Source organism: Citrus sinensis, chromosome 4, assembly GCF_022201045.2.
Source record: "Citrus sinensis cultivar Valencia sweet orange chromosome 4, DVS_A1.0, whole genome shotgun sequence".
NCBI lineage: Eukaryota > Viridiplantae > Streptophyta > Magnoliopsida > Sapindales > Rutaceae > Citrus > Citrus sinensis.
In genome coordinates, this window is record NC_068559.1 from 20264079 (window position 1) to 20276384 (window position 12306).

The 12306-nt window shown below is 36.1% G+C and overlaps 1 long non-coding RNA gene and 1 other non-coding gene across 2 annotated transcripts; both read left to right on the forward strand.

The window, feature by feature from the left end:
* The first annotated feature begins 1069 nt into the window (after positions 1–1069).
* LOC127902021 (small nucleolar RNA Z247) lies at positions 1070–1206 on the forward strand. The gene has a single exon (XR_008054426.1). It is a non-coding gene; the product is annotated as a small nucleolar RNA Z247 (small nucleolar RNA).
* Positions 1207–9999: 8793 nt separating this feature from the next.
* LOC107178471 (uncharacterized) lies at positions 10000–11650 on the forward strand. The gene is made up of 2 exons (XR_001509202.3): positions 10000–10393; positions 10614–11650. It is a non-coding gene; the product is annotated as an uncharacterized LOC107178471 (long non-coding RNA).
* The last annotated feature ends 656 nt before the right edge of the window (positions 11651–12306 follow it).

A 12306-nucleotide genomic window follows, 5' to 3' on the forward strand; every position in this document is an offset into this window, starting at 1 on the left:
CAAGCCTGACCCCTCCGGTTCCGCTCCCATGCCCTGTTCATCGTCGAGAGAAATGTCATCGCCAGAAGTTCCCTAGCCCTCTTCCTCACTATTGCCCAGGTAATCACTGTCATCACTATCCTCCTCCATGTCTTCATTCAAAGCTAGCTTTCCAGTATCAGGAGGTTGTCCTACAGGAGCATGTGGCTGACCGTGAAGTTTTGGTAACTGTTAAGGAAGCACACATCAGTAGCATAGACTGTAAAGCAGAGGATAGCAGCAGCTCCAGCTTACAATTAAAGGTTGATGACATGGCATGCCAGCTGGCACCTGGTGGTTATGTAGTTACTTGTTCACGTGATAATTAGTTGAAGTTGTTATAGCTAGCTAGAATTAGTTTTGTAATTAGTTAACTAATTGAGCTGAGCATCAGCTGTGTATATAAGCAATCTGTGTACAGTTTCTTAGTTAAGTTTTGATAAATAAAATCATAAGAGCTAAAAGCTTTCAATTCTAAATTTTCTCAGCTTCCAAACATCCTTATTCTGATTTCTTTCTTGGTATCAGAGCCACAATGGCATCTGTGAATCTTGCCTCTTCCTTAAATCAAGTTCATAACTCTGCTGCTCATTCAACAACCGTCAATTTCACTTTCAACACTCCTGTTAAGCTTGATCAATCAAACTATTTGATCTGGAGATCTCAAGTTCTTGCTTCAATTCGAGGAAATAGACTTGAGAAATTTATCGATGAATCAATTACTCCACCTCCTTCTCATATTGCTCAGAGATATGATGATGATCTTAGATCTGTGGAGAATCCAGAATTTGCAACCTGGAGAGCACAAGATCAGATACTTCTCGGTTGGCTTCTTTCATCCATGAGTGAAGGTATCATTAGTCTAGTGTTCAACCTTGAGACTTCATTGGAGGTATGGAAAGCTGTTGAAACTCAATTTGGATCTCAGTCAAAGTCTAGATTACTGCATTTGAGATATTTGATGAATTCTACTAGAAAGGATGATCTTAAAATGACTGAATATTTCATTAAAATGAAATCTATTGCTGATAACATGGCTGCAGCAGGAAGTGCATTAAGCAATGATGATTTGATTTTACATGTACTCTCTGGTCTAGGTCCTGATTATAATTCTGTTGCTACTTATATTACTGGACAAGTAGGAACTGGAAAAATGAATGTTAATGAGGCTTATGCTATGCTGTTAACTCAAGAGGCTAGAATTGATCAACAAACTCATATGCTTGCTAACATGGATGTTAAACACAATTTAGAAGCTAATTTTGCACAAAATAGAGGACCTAGAAGAGGAAACTTCTCAGGAGGAAAAGGTTTTGGTAATCTTGGATATAATTCAGGCTATAGTAATGCTGCTGGAAATTCTGGAAATAGTGGTTACAGAGGAAATTATGGATCATCTGGTTTTCCTGTTGGAAGTGCTGGAAATAATGGTTACAGGGGAAATTATGGAGGAGGAGGAGGAGGAAACTGGAATAACAATAATGCTGTCAATAATGGTAAAACACCTGGAAATCCAAAATCCCAGTGGAATCCTTCTAAGCCTACCTGTCAAGTTTGTCTCAAAATAGGTCATACAGCCAATGTATGCTGGAAGCTGGAAGAATTTATTGCCTCTGGAGCTTATAGACCACCTCCAAATAGGAATCCGAAATCAGCATATCTGGCAAATATGGAAGGATCATCTGATGCAAATTGGTACCTTGACAGCGGTGCCACTCATCATCTCACAAATGACATGAACAATATGCAGATTTCTGAGTCATTTACAGGTACATCTAAACTCATTATTGGTAATGGTACTGGCTTGAATATTACACATATTGGAAAAGCTGTTCTGAGATTGCACAACTGCACTGATTCCACTGTGATTAAACTAAACAATATACTTTTAGTTCCACAAATAACCAAGAACCTCATAAGCATTTCTCAGCTAACCAAAGACAACAATATTTCAGTTGAGTTTACTGATAAATCTTGTTTTGTGAAGGACAAGGTGAAGAATTTGATCATACTGCAGGGCAAGGCTGAAAAAGGCTTGTACAGATTGCTATTAGTGTCCTCAAATAAAATCTCTGCTCAGTCTTCCTTTCAGAGTCATGTTGCAAATATCAAGTCTTCTTTTCAGTCAGTTGTTCCTCTTTCAATGCTCTCAGTTGTCAATCTTAGTCAGTCAAATAAACTAGATCACTGCTTGCATAATGTGGCAGCAGAGTCTTGTATGAACTCTAAGTGTTTTTTAAGCACTTCTGTATTACATCAGAGGTTAGGTCATCCTAACTCTAAGATCTTAAATCATGTAATACAATCTTGTTCCTCTTTCAAACCTGTCAATGGAAATAAAGATTTTGATTCATGTGATGCTTGCAAATTGGGAAAAATGCATAGACTACACTTTCCAGTAACTGAAACAAAAACAAAACAACCTTTAGCCATTTTACATACTGATCTATGGGGACCAGCTCCAGTGGTTTCCATACAAGGTTATAAATATTATGTGAGCTTTGTAGATGACTTTACTAGATACACTTGGATATTTCCCTTGAAAACCAAAGATGAAACTCTTCATGTGTTCAAAATTTTTAAAGCTCAAGTTGAAAAACAATTAGAACAGCCCATTAAATGTCTCCAATCTGACTGGGGAGGGGAATTCAGATCTTTCACCAAATATCTTCAAGAAGAGGGGATAGAATTCAGACACTCTTGCCCTTATACACACAACCAAAATGGTTTGGTAGAGAGAAAACACAGACACATCACTGAATCAGGCCTTACTCTTCTTGCACAAGCTAAATTACCTATCAAATTCTGGTGGGATTCCTTTCATACAGCAGCCTATCTCATTAACAGATTACCAACACCTATTCTATCAATGAAAACTCCATATGAATCAATTTTTCATCACAAACCAGACTATAACTTTCTAAGAACATTTGGATGTTCTTGTTTTCCTTTTCTCAGAGAATACAATAACCATAAATTTCATTTCCATACTTCAAAGTGTGTCTTCTTAGGATACAGTTCTTCACATAAGGGCTATAAGTGTCTACATTCATCAGGCAAGATTTATATTGCCAGTCATGTATTGTTTGATGAAACTACTTTCCCTTACACTTTAGATCCAAATTTTTCTTCCACTTCTAAACACACTTCCTCTGATTTCCAATATAACCTTTTTCAAAGGTTTACTCTGTCAGTTCCTAATAGCAATCCGAACAGTCTTGAAGCTACTGCAGCAGATCACTTCCCTGTCAATCATTTCCTGTCATCAAACACACCTCAATGTCAGTCACCTACAACTCAGACCTCTACATCTTTGTCTTTACCTCCATCCCAGTCACCAGCACCACAAATACTCTGTCCAACACATACATCTCAGCCTAAACCTTCTACTTCCACCCATCACATGATAACCAGAGCTAGAGCTGGAATTTTCAAACCAAAGGCCTTCCTAACAACTCACAACAGCTTAGAACCATCCACTGTCCCTGAGGCATTATCAGATCCTCAATGGAAAGATGCAATGCAAACTGAGTATGATGCCCTTATTCACAACAACACTTGGACTCTTGTGCCAATGTCTTCAACCTACAAGTTAGTAGGTTGTAAGTGGGTATTCCGAACAAAGTATAACACAGATGGAACTGTTAGCAAGTATAAAGCTAGATTAGTTGCAAAGGGGTTTCACCAAACAGCAGGGATAGATTATTCAGAAACATTCAGTCCAGTGGTGAAGTCTTCAACAGTAAGAGTCATACTCAGCTTGGCAGTTATGAAAGGGTGGAAAGTCAGACAAATTGATGTCAATAATGCATTCCTTAATGGGGATCTTTCTGAGGATGTATATATGACACAACCAGAAGGCTTTGTCACTAAGGAAGGGTACATCTGCAAACTCAAGAAAGCTCTCTATGGTCTAAAACAAGCTCCACGAGCCTGGTATGAAAAGCTGAAAGGTTGTCTTACTACTTGGCAATTTCTTAATTCAAAAGCTGATACATCTCTATTCATTAGACATGATACAAGGGGCTTAATCATAGTATTGATCTATGTGGATGATATCCTAGTCACTGGACCAGATTCTGCTCTACTAGAAGATTTTATTGTTAAACTCAGTCAGGCCTTTGCCTTGAAAGATCTGGGATTAGTTGCTTACTTCCTAGGTGTTGAAGTTAGTTACTTTGATGAGGGAATGCATCTATCTCAAACAAAGTATATTAAAGACTTGCTGAGTAAAGCATCTATGGAGAATTGCAAAGGGTCTGATACTCCTCTTAGTACTGGTTTGAAGCTAGAAAGAAATGTCAGGGGTCCTTTGGGCCAGGAGTTCGAAAATCCAACACTTTACAGAAGCATAGTTGGAGGATTACAGTATCTAATTCTCACCAGGCCTGATATAGCTTATTCAGTTCATAAACTCAGTCAATACCTCAGTTCTCCTACTGTTCAGCACTGGTTAGCCTGTAAAAGAGTTCTTCGATATCTCCAGTCAACTATCACCTATGGTCTCTATCTTAGAAAGGAAGCAACTCTGGAAATTGGATTAACAGGCTATTCAGATGCTGACTGGGCTTGTGATCTTGACGATAGAAAATCAATTGGAGCCTATTGTATTTACTTGGGTAACAACTTGATTTCATGGTCCTCCAAAAAGCAAGCAATTGTAGCAAAGTCAAGCACAGAGAGTGAATACCGAGCCCTGTCAGCAGCATGCTCAGAAATTTCGTGGTTGCAGTCTTTGTTTTCAGAACTCAATATTGCTAAACTACCTACTCCAGTTCTTTGGTGTGATAACCAAAGTGCAGGGGAGCTAGCTCGCAACCCTGTGTTTCACTCAAAATCTAAGCACATAGAATTGGATGTTCATTATGTTAGAGACAAAGTGCTTGGAAAAGAATTGGAGGTTAGATACATTCCTACTGAAGAACAAGTAGCTGATGTTCTTACTAAGCCCTTATCTTTTTCTAAATTTAGTTTCTTTAGATCCAAGCTCAATGTCGTCAGTAGACCTTTGAGCTTGAGAGGGGATGTTAAGGAAGCACACATCAGTAGCATAGACTGTAAAGCAGAGGATAGCAGCAGCTCCAGCTTACAATTAAAGGTTGATGACATGGCATGCCAGCTGGCACCTGGTGGTTATGTAGTTACTTGTTCACGTGATAATTAGTTGAAGTTGTTATAGCTAGCTAGAATTAGTTTTGTAATTAGTTAACTAATTGAGCTGAGCATCAGCTGTGTATATAAGCAATCTGTGTACAGTTTCTTAGTTAAGTTTTGATAAATAAAATCATAAGAGCTAAAAGCTTTCAATTCTAAATTTTCTCAGCTTCCAAACATCCTTATTCTGATTTCTTTCTGTAACCTAAGCACTTGCAAATAAGGTGCAGAGGTGGAAAGATTTGGGTCCCTAGAAGAGACTTCATTGGTTTGGAAGGATACTGCAGTGTGGTGTTTTGGGTCCAAGCTTGTGGGAATAAAGGTTGGGAGCAGGGGAGTTGGTGAAGCTTGATTATGAGTTTGTGTACGTGGGGGGTGAGGATTTTGCATGGGGTTGGACTGTGTTGTTTCGGTTGAGGTAGCTGTGTTTTGGGCTTGTTTAGTACCATGTTTTTTTTTCTGTTTGGGCTCGCGGGGGCTGGTTATCAGCTATCTTAGAATCTAAATAAGCCTTTCTTTCATTGGAATTTTTGCTGCCATTTGAAACATAAAGATCTGTAGGTATGGGCAGCTGGTTACTCAAAATGGCAATTGAGGATTCACCTCCCTCAGTTTGAGTATTCCTTCCCTCATCTTCCATTAAAAGAGCCCAAAATCTGGATCCTCTATTCGAATTACCATTTTGAGGTTGAGCATACTTCTGACTTTTCTTCTTTCCTTTTCCGTTTAGATTCTTTCCTTCCGGGTCACCACCATCCAAGGGCCATAACGAGGATTGTCTGAGCCAGCCTTCTCGGCGGTCGGAGCTGATGAGAGATTTCCGTTGGTGGGTTCGTTTGAATTTGGTTTTTCAGCATTAGTATTTTGGGGTTCGATATTCCGCTTTTCAGGACAAGAAGAGTTCGTGTGCCCATACCTGCCACAACCAAAACAAATGGATGGGAGGGATTCATACTCAACTCTTTCAACTTTCCTATCTAGTAAAAACTGCGATATTAATAGTCTATCAAGATGAACTTCGACAGCAATCCGAGCAAACTTGCCCCGAGTGGCTAATTCCGTATTATAATCTATTTTGATAACTTTCCCAGAAATATGTCCCAAGAGCCGAATAATTTTCTTATGATAATAGTGTAATGGCATTCCCGGAAGCCGGATCCAACCTGTGATTTTTGCAGTCTTTTTCATTAGCACAATCAAAATGTGGAGTCCACTGCTGGACTGTCAAATAATGCCCCAGAATCACCCAGGGGCCTTGAGTAAGTACAAATTCAGCAGCATTGTCTGAACGGAAGCGAACAAGATAATAGCCATTATCTAAATCAATTACTGAAAATCCCCCTATATTTGGCCACAACGTCTCCAATCTCGAAACGAGTGCCTTATAACCAATCATGCGGCCAAGTAATTTCACTACTACTGTCGTCTGCCACGGTTTTATCAATTGTTCATGCACTTTTGGTGAGAAAGCTATTGAAGGAATTGCACCATCCCTCTCAATGAGTACATCATCCTTTTCGATCTCAATAAAGTCATCCATGCCCACAAAGTCACTCCTTCCAGAAGTTTCATCCCCTGCACCATATTGCGATTCCATCAGTTTATCTCGAAAGGTAAAAGCCGGCGGACTATCACCATCCTCCCCTTGCTGTCGGAACTTTGTTTTCTTCGTAGATCGGTCATCTTCAAGAGGAGGAGGGCTGGGCTTGTCGAGAGAATTTCCGCAAAGCATTTTTTCTCAATTCCCTACAATAACTCTTGACACATACAAAACTTTATAGAGGATTATAATTATTATTACCAATTATATTAACATAGCTTACAAATCATAGAGGTAGGTTATTAAACACTTTAGTACTATAACTTTTAAGCTACAGTTGTTCAACTATATCACCAAACATCACAAGGCCTCGCAAATTTCATTACAAGCTAACATTCAAGACAAATCTTAAAGGCAATTGTTAGGGTTGTTCAATATGGACAACAACCCTGGTGTATGGCATTGTGTTCGCACAGCCTTCAACTTTCTTTACCAAGCAAGGAGATTCTCTTCCATCATTCATTGGCCTTGCCCTTGTTCTTATCGTCCCATCTATGAACGTCTTTTCGTGCCTATAGCAAAATGTTCAGAGAACTGGGACTAGGATGTTTTTAATCTCTTATAGTTATGGTCATTACAGCTTTAGTTGAGATGAAAAGGCTCAAAACGATTGAAGAATATGGAATTGTCGGTATAAGAAAAAATGGAATAATTAACAATTAAAAACTATCAAATAGGAGTATATTTGATAGTCAAAAAGTGTCAACTATGCCTGTATCAAATATCCTTATTTGACATTTAACAAAACTATCAATTACTTTTGTCATTTAAAAATTATCAAATCTTTTAATTTTCAAATATTAGTGACAAACTGACAACATAAAATTATCATAGGAGTAATGGAGTATGATAGTTTGTAAAAGTCCTATATTTATGACTCTCAAGGAAATGTCAGTTACATATGACCTTTTTAAAAAAAATCAAAATTTACACCTTTTTTTAAAGAAAATTACAACAATGGGATCTCTTTCGTAGGCTTCACACAATATAAATTATAATATTAAAAATCAGATAGAACTCTAAATTAAACAATAAAATAGCAAACTCAAAATTATATTAGCATGACCTGTATATATAAAAAATAAGATCTAGTTTGAAACTATAGATTTATCTAAACTATATAAGGACAAACTTTGAAACATATATAATAATAAAAAAAGTATGATCTAGTTTTTAAAACTATACATTTATCTAAATTCAATGTAACTTTGAATGCAAATTCAGTACCATTGAAACATTTTCAACACCAAAAGCAATATCCAAATCAGCTGCAACAATCAGTACAATTCAGCCCTTAGTTAGCCTTCAATATTGACCCCCAAAGTTATCATGCAACCCTATATGTACAAAAAGATAAACTATACGACAGGAGAGACTGCAGAATTAGAAACAAATGAAAAAATGAAAAGTGTTTATTTCACTGTTTCTAGCTTGACAATGATATTCATGTTGTCGCATGATTTTTAGATGTTTTGTGCTTTTATTTCACTGTTTCCAGCTCGACAATGACATTCATGAAACTGTAGTAGTAAAAAGTGTTTACTTCACTTTTCGTGTAAAAACATGAGCAGTGTTTACTTCACTTTTTCTGGCTTGACGATGCATGGTATTCATGAAAACTATAGTAGTAATGAAAAGAGTTTATTTCACTTTTCTTATAGAAACATGAAAAGTGTTAATTTCATTGTTTCTAGCTTGACGATGATATTCATGTATTTCACTTTTCTTATAGAAACATGAAAAGTGTTAATTTCATTGTTTCTAGCTTGACGATGATATTCATGTTTTCGTCTTTCATTCTTAATTCCAAAACACAAAGCATGTTTTTTTATATGATATTCAATTTTTTATTAATCTATTGAAGAGAAGTGTAGTAACCGAAGATAAAATAAATTAGTTATTTCCGAATTGAGAATGAAATATGAAATTAATTATTTGTGCATTCGTCGTTTTTTGAATGGGAACATAGCTTAGACATAGAATCAATTAAATCAAACCCTAAATTGATTAGAAAACAATTAAATCAAGCCATAACGCTAAAAGTTATCAAATTAGAAAGAGAGAAGTAAAAAAATTAAATGAAAAAACACATGAAAATTGAGAAGTAAATGAAACTGAAGCAAGCTGAAATTCTTCGTGATTCTTCGTCACTCGAGAGAATGGAGATGAATTAAAAAATGAGTGATTGAAAAAAAAAATGAGAGATGATGATTGACAAGAAGAAAGTAACGGAAAGCAGCTTGAATTTTCTTAAAGAAATTAATCAGTTCGAGAGAGTTAGAAGAGAACGAGAGGAGAGAGGTTGAAGTCAGAATTTTTTTTTCCTTTTTTCCCCTTAAGTCAATAAAAGGTAGTTGGTAATACAAATGTGTATATATTTGTCACTTACTTCATAAAACGTCATTTATATTTTACAATTACTCTTTTTTTTTAAAAAAAATGTCAAATATATTTGATATTTCTTAGAAACTGACAAATAAAAAGTGTCAAGTATTCAGTGTGTTAATAATCCAAATGTGATTATTCCAATGGCTTATGGCTGTGAGGTTGATAATTACTCGGTATGTATTGTTTGCTCGCTGCAGCACTCCACTGGCCCTGTAATTTTTTGTTGGTGTAATATTCTTTAAGCAATTTATAGGATTTGAGTTGTATAGAGAAGAAACTCCAAAAATCTGCACTGTAAATACAAGATGCACACTAGAATTTGAAAACAAAATATGATAGCAAATCGGTAACAAGACTTTGGATACTTTGAATTGACGATATCCTTTCACTGTACTAATATTACTATATATTTACGACTTCATTCATTTATTTTTTAAATCTTTGCAAGTTCCTGTCCGTCTGTCTTTGAGATTTGGGGTGCCATTTTGTCCTCCTCCATTTATAATAATTAAACATCAAAATAAGATTATCAAAAAAAAAAATTGATATGATATTTTTTATGTAACTATGCTTGGAAACATAGAGAATAGGCTGCCATGTCAATTCTTTTGCTTATTAAATTAAATTATAAGAGGGCCTATTGAGTAGCCACTTGAGTTTATGGAGACAATGTCGGCCCTGTGGGTTTATAACTTTTATATTAGGGTAATTATCACAAACCTCCCCTGAGGTTTAGCATATTCTCAGTTTGATAGATTGTATTCACATATTTTTAAATGCCTCCCCTAACGTTAGTATACCGTTTCATATAAATTGGTTGGTGAGGATAAAATTGTAAAAAGACCCATTAATGATAAAAAAAAAAAATTTAAGAAAGCTTGAAAAATTTCACGTTGGGTTTTGAAATTGGTCTCAATTTTGTGAATGTCCATTGGGTAAAGAACAAAAGCAAAGCCTTTACCCAGCAGACATTAACACCCACTTAAAAAGAAAAGGAAATATGGTCCTCTCTTTCCTCTATTCAAATCGAAGCCATGAAACACGACATCCCTTTCATCTTCTCTTTAGTGCTTTGATTAAAATGCTTGCTCACAAATGGGAGATCATGACACTGAATTTAGAGACGCCAATACTAGAGACGACTGATTCACGATGGCTATGTGGAAGGATATCGACCAATGACTTTTGCATTCGACCCACAAATAATCCTAGTGTTTTCGAGCCGCAAATAAGGTACGAATCAGATTATTTCCGTGCATGTCAAATTTGTTAGCTGAAATTAGGAGATTTGGTTAAAAAAAGAATAATGGGTCTCGAAAATTTTTTGAGAATTTTTTTTTTCTTCCATTTTTTTTCCGTCGATTAGTGTTAGTTGTAGGTTAATGATTGCTGCAAATGCATGTTCACTTGTGATTGATTGAAAATGGCTCTGAAAACTTTTTATTCGTTTAAGGTACTGTTGCTGATTGTTGAACATGGATTCATGCCAGTCTTTGTTAATTTAAAGATTGGATTATTTTTTAGGAGATTCGCAAAACCTTCTCTGCTCTAGATTTGGCTTCTGGCATACCTGGTTGGTTGGAGATAATTGTTTATATAATCGCTGCTGCCTATATTATTCAAGAAGATTAGGCAATGTACTGGGTTAGAGATTGGTAGAACTTTGGAAGATTGGTTGTAGATGCAGCCTGGTTGTGTTGTCAAATAATGTGATATGTCAAATCTGTTTTCTTTGGCCTAACAACCTAGAATCTGAGCTATGTCGCCATACAAAGTCCTGACATAATCAAGCTTGTTAGCCAATGTCCAAAATTGCAGTGTCTTTGGATAATTTCTGTCTTATTTGTTCGAGTTATAAATGAAAATTTCAGTGTATTTGGATATCCATACTAAATGTTGAAGTTTTTGACAAGAGTGGACCCCAAATTCAAGGCCAATGCTCCCTGTTGAGACGCTTTACATATATAGGATTGTCGTTGGGCAAAGGATTGATATGCTTGGTTTTGTTTGGAATATGGACGAAGATTTTGCATCGAGACTTTCCTGACAGATCATTTTGCAAATCAAGCTCCAAGTAGCTATCTTCAGACTCTTGGATATATATAAAGCAGGTTCATGCTGTATATGTGACTCATTGTATCATGATTATTTTTCTATTGCTTATTGCAATTGTAGTCCGTGATGAAGTTGGGGAAAACTTATTAAGGGTATATAGATGCTCGAAATCTCAATTGCCATTCATTTTACACTTGGCTGAGCTATAGCATACCAGCTAACGATTAATAAAGAAGGTATGAAGCTCCTGTTGCTGGTGGTATTATCAATCAAAGTTGTTATTTTACTTAGGCATAGTTACCATGTATACAATTTGCAGACTTTTTTCATGTTTACGCATTCGATCATCTTTTTGTTAAGCTAGTGATGGTCGATTTGTGTATTCATTTGTATCACTTGTAGCCCTATAGGAATAAAATTTAAAATTCTATTGCATCTCCTGTACCAAATACTAATTTGTTATATTTGGGGAAATGGCTTCATCATCTTATTTCTTTGACGTGAATAGTGTAACATTCTCTAAATTCAAAAGTATTTCTATCACTTGTGTAAAAAACAACCTACTTTTTTTACTCTTCTTATATTAAATAAAGCAAAATCTTCACCAAGATTGAAAGAAATTTGATGCAGAAAGCAAAGCAATGAGGCAAAGTGCAAAAAAGCTTCCTTCTAATTCTGCGATATTTGACTCAAATCTTTTCTTTATTTCATTCATCAAAGTCATTTTGGAAAGTAGTAGGGATGATTTGGTATTTTAATTGTATTCGCCTTCCCTGGCGCCAGAACAAACGTGCTTAGTACGAACCAACAATTTTTTATTTGTCATTTTAGCATGCAACAAACGGTCAAATTAACAGTATACTAACGTCGGGGGAAGTTTTTGAAAATAGACGAATACAATCTATCAAACTGAAAATATGCCAAATCTCAGGGGAGGTTTCTGATAATTGCCCTTTTATATTATGTTGCGGTGCTGTTGGTGGCTTACCCTACTGCAAAGTTAGCGACTCAATACACACCAAAGGGTTTTGTGGGCTCCAGCCCATTTTTATCGGGCCAGGACTCACATTAAAACATGGATCAACTCGTTT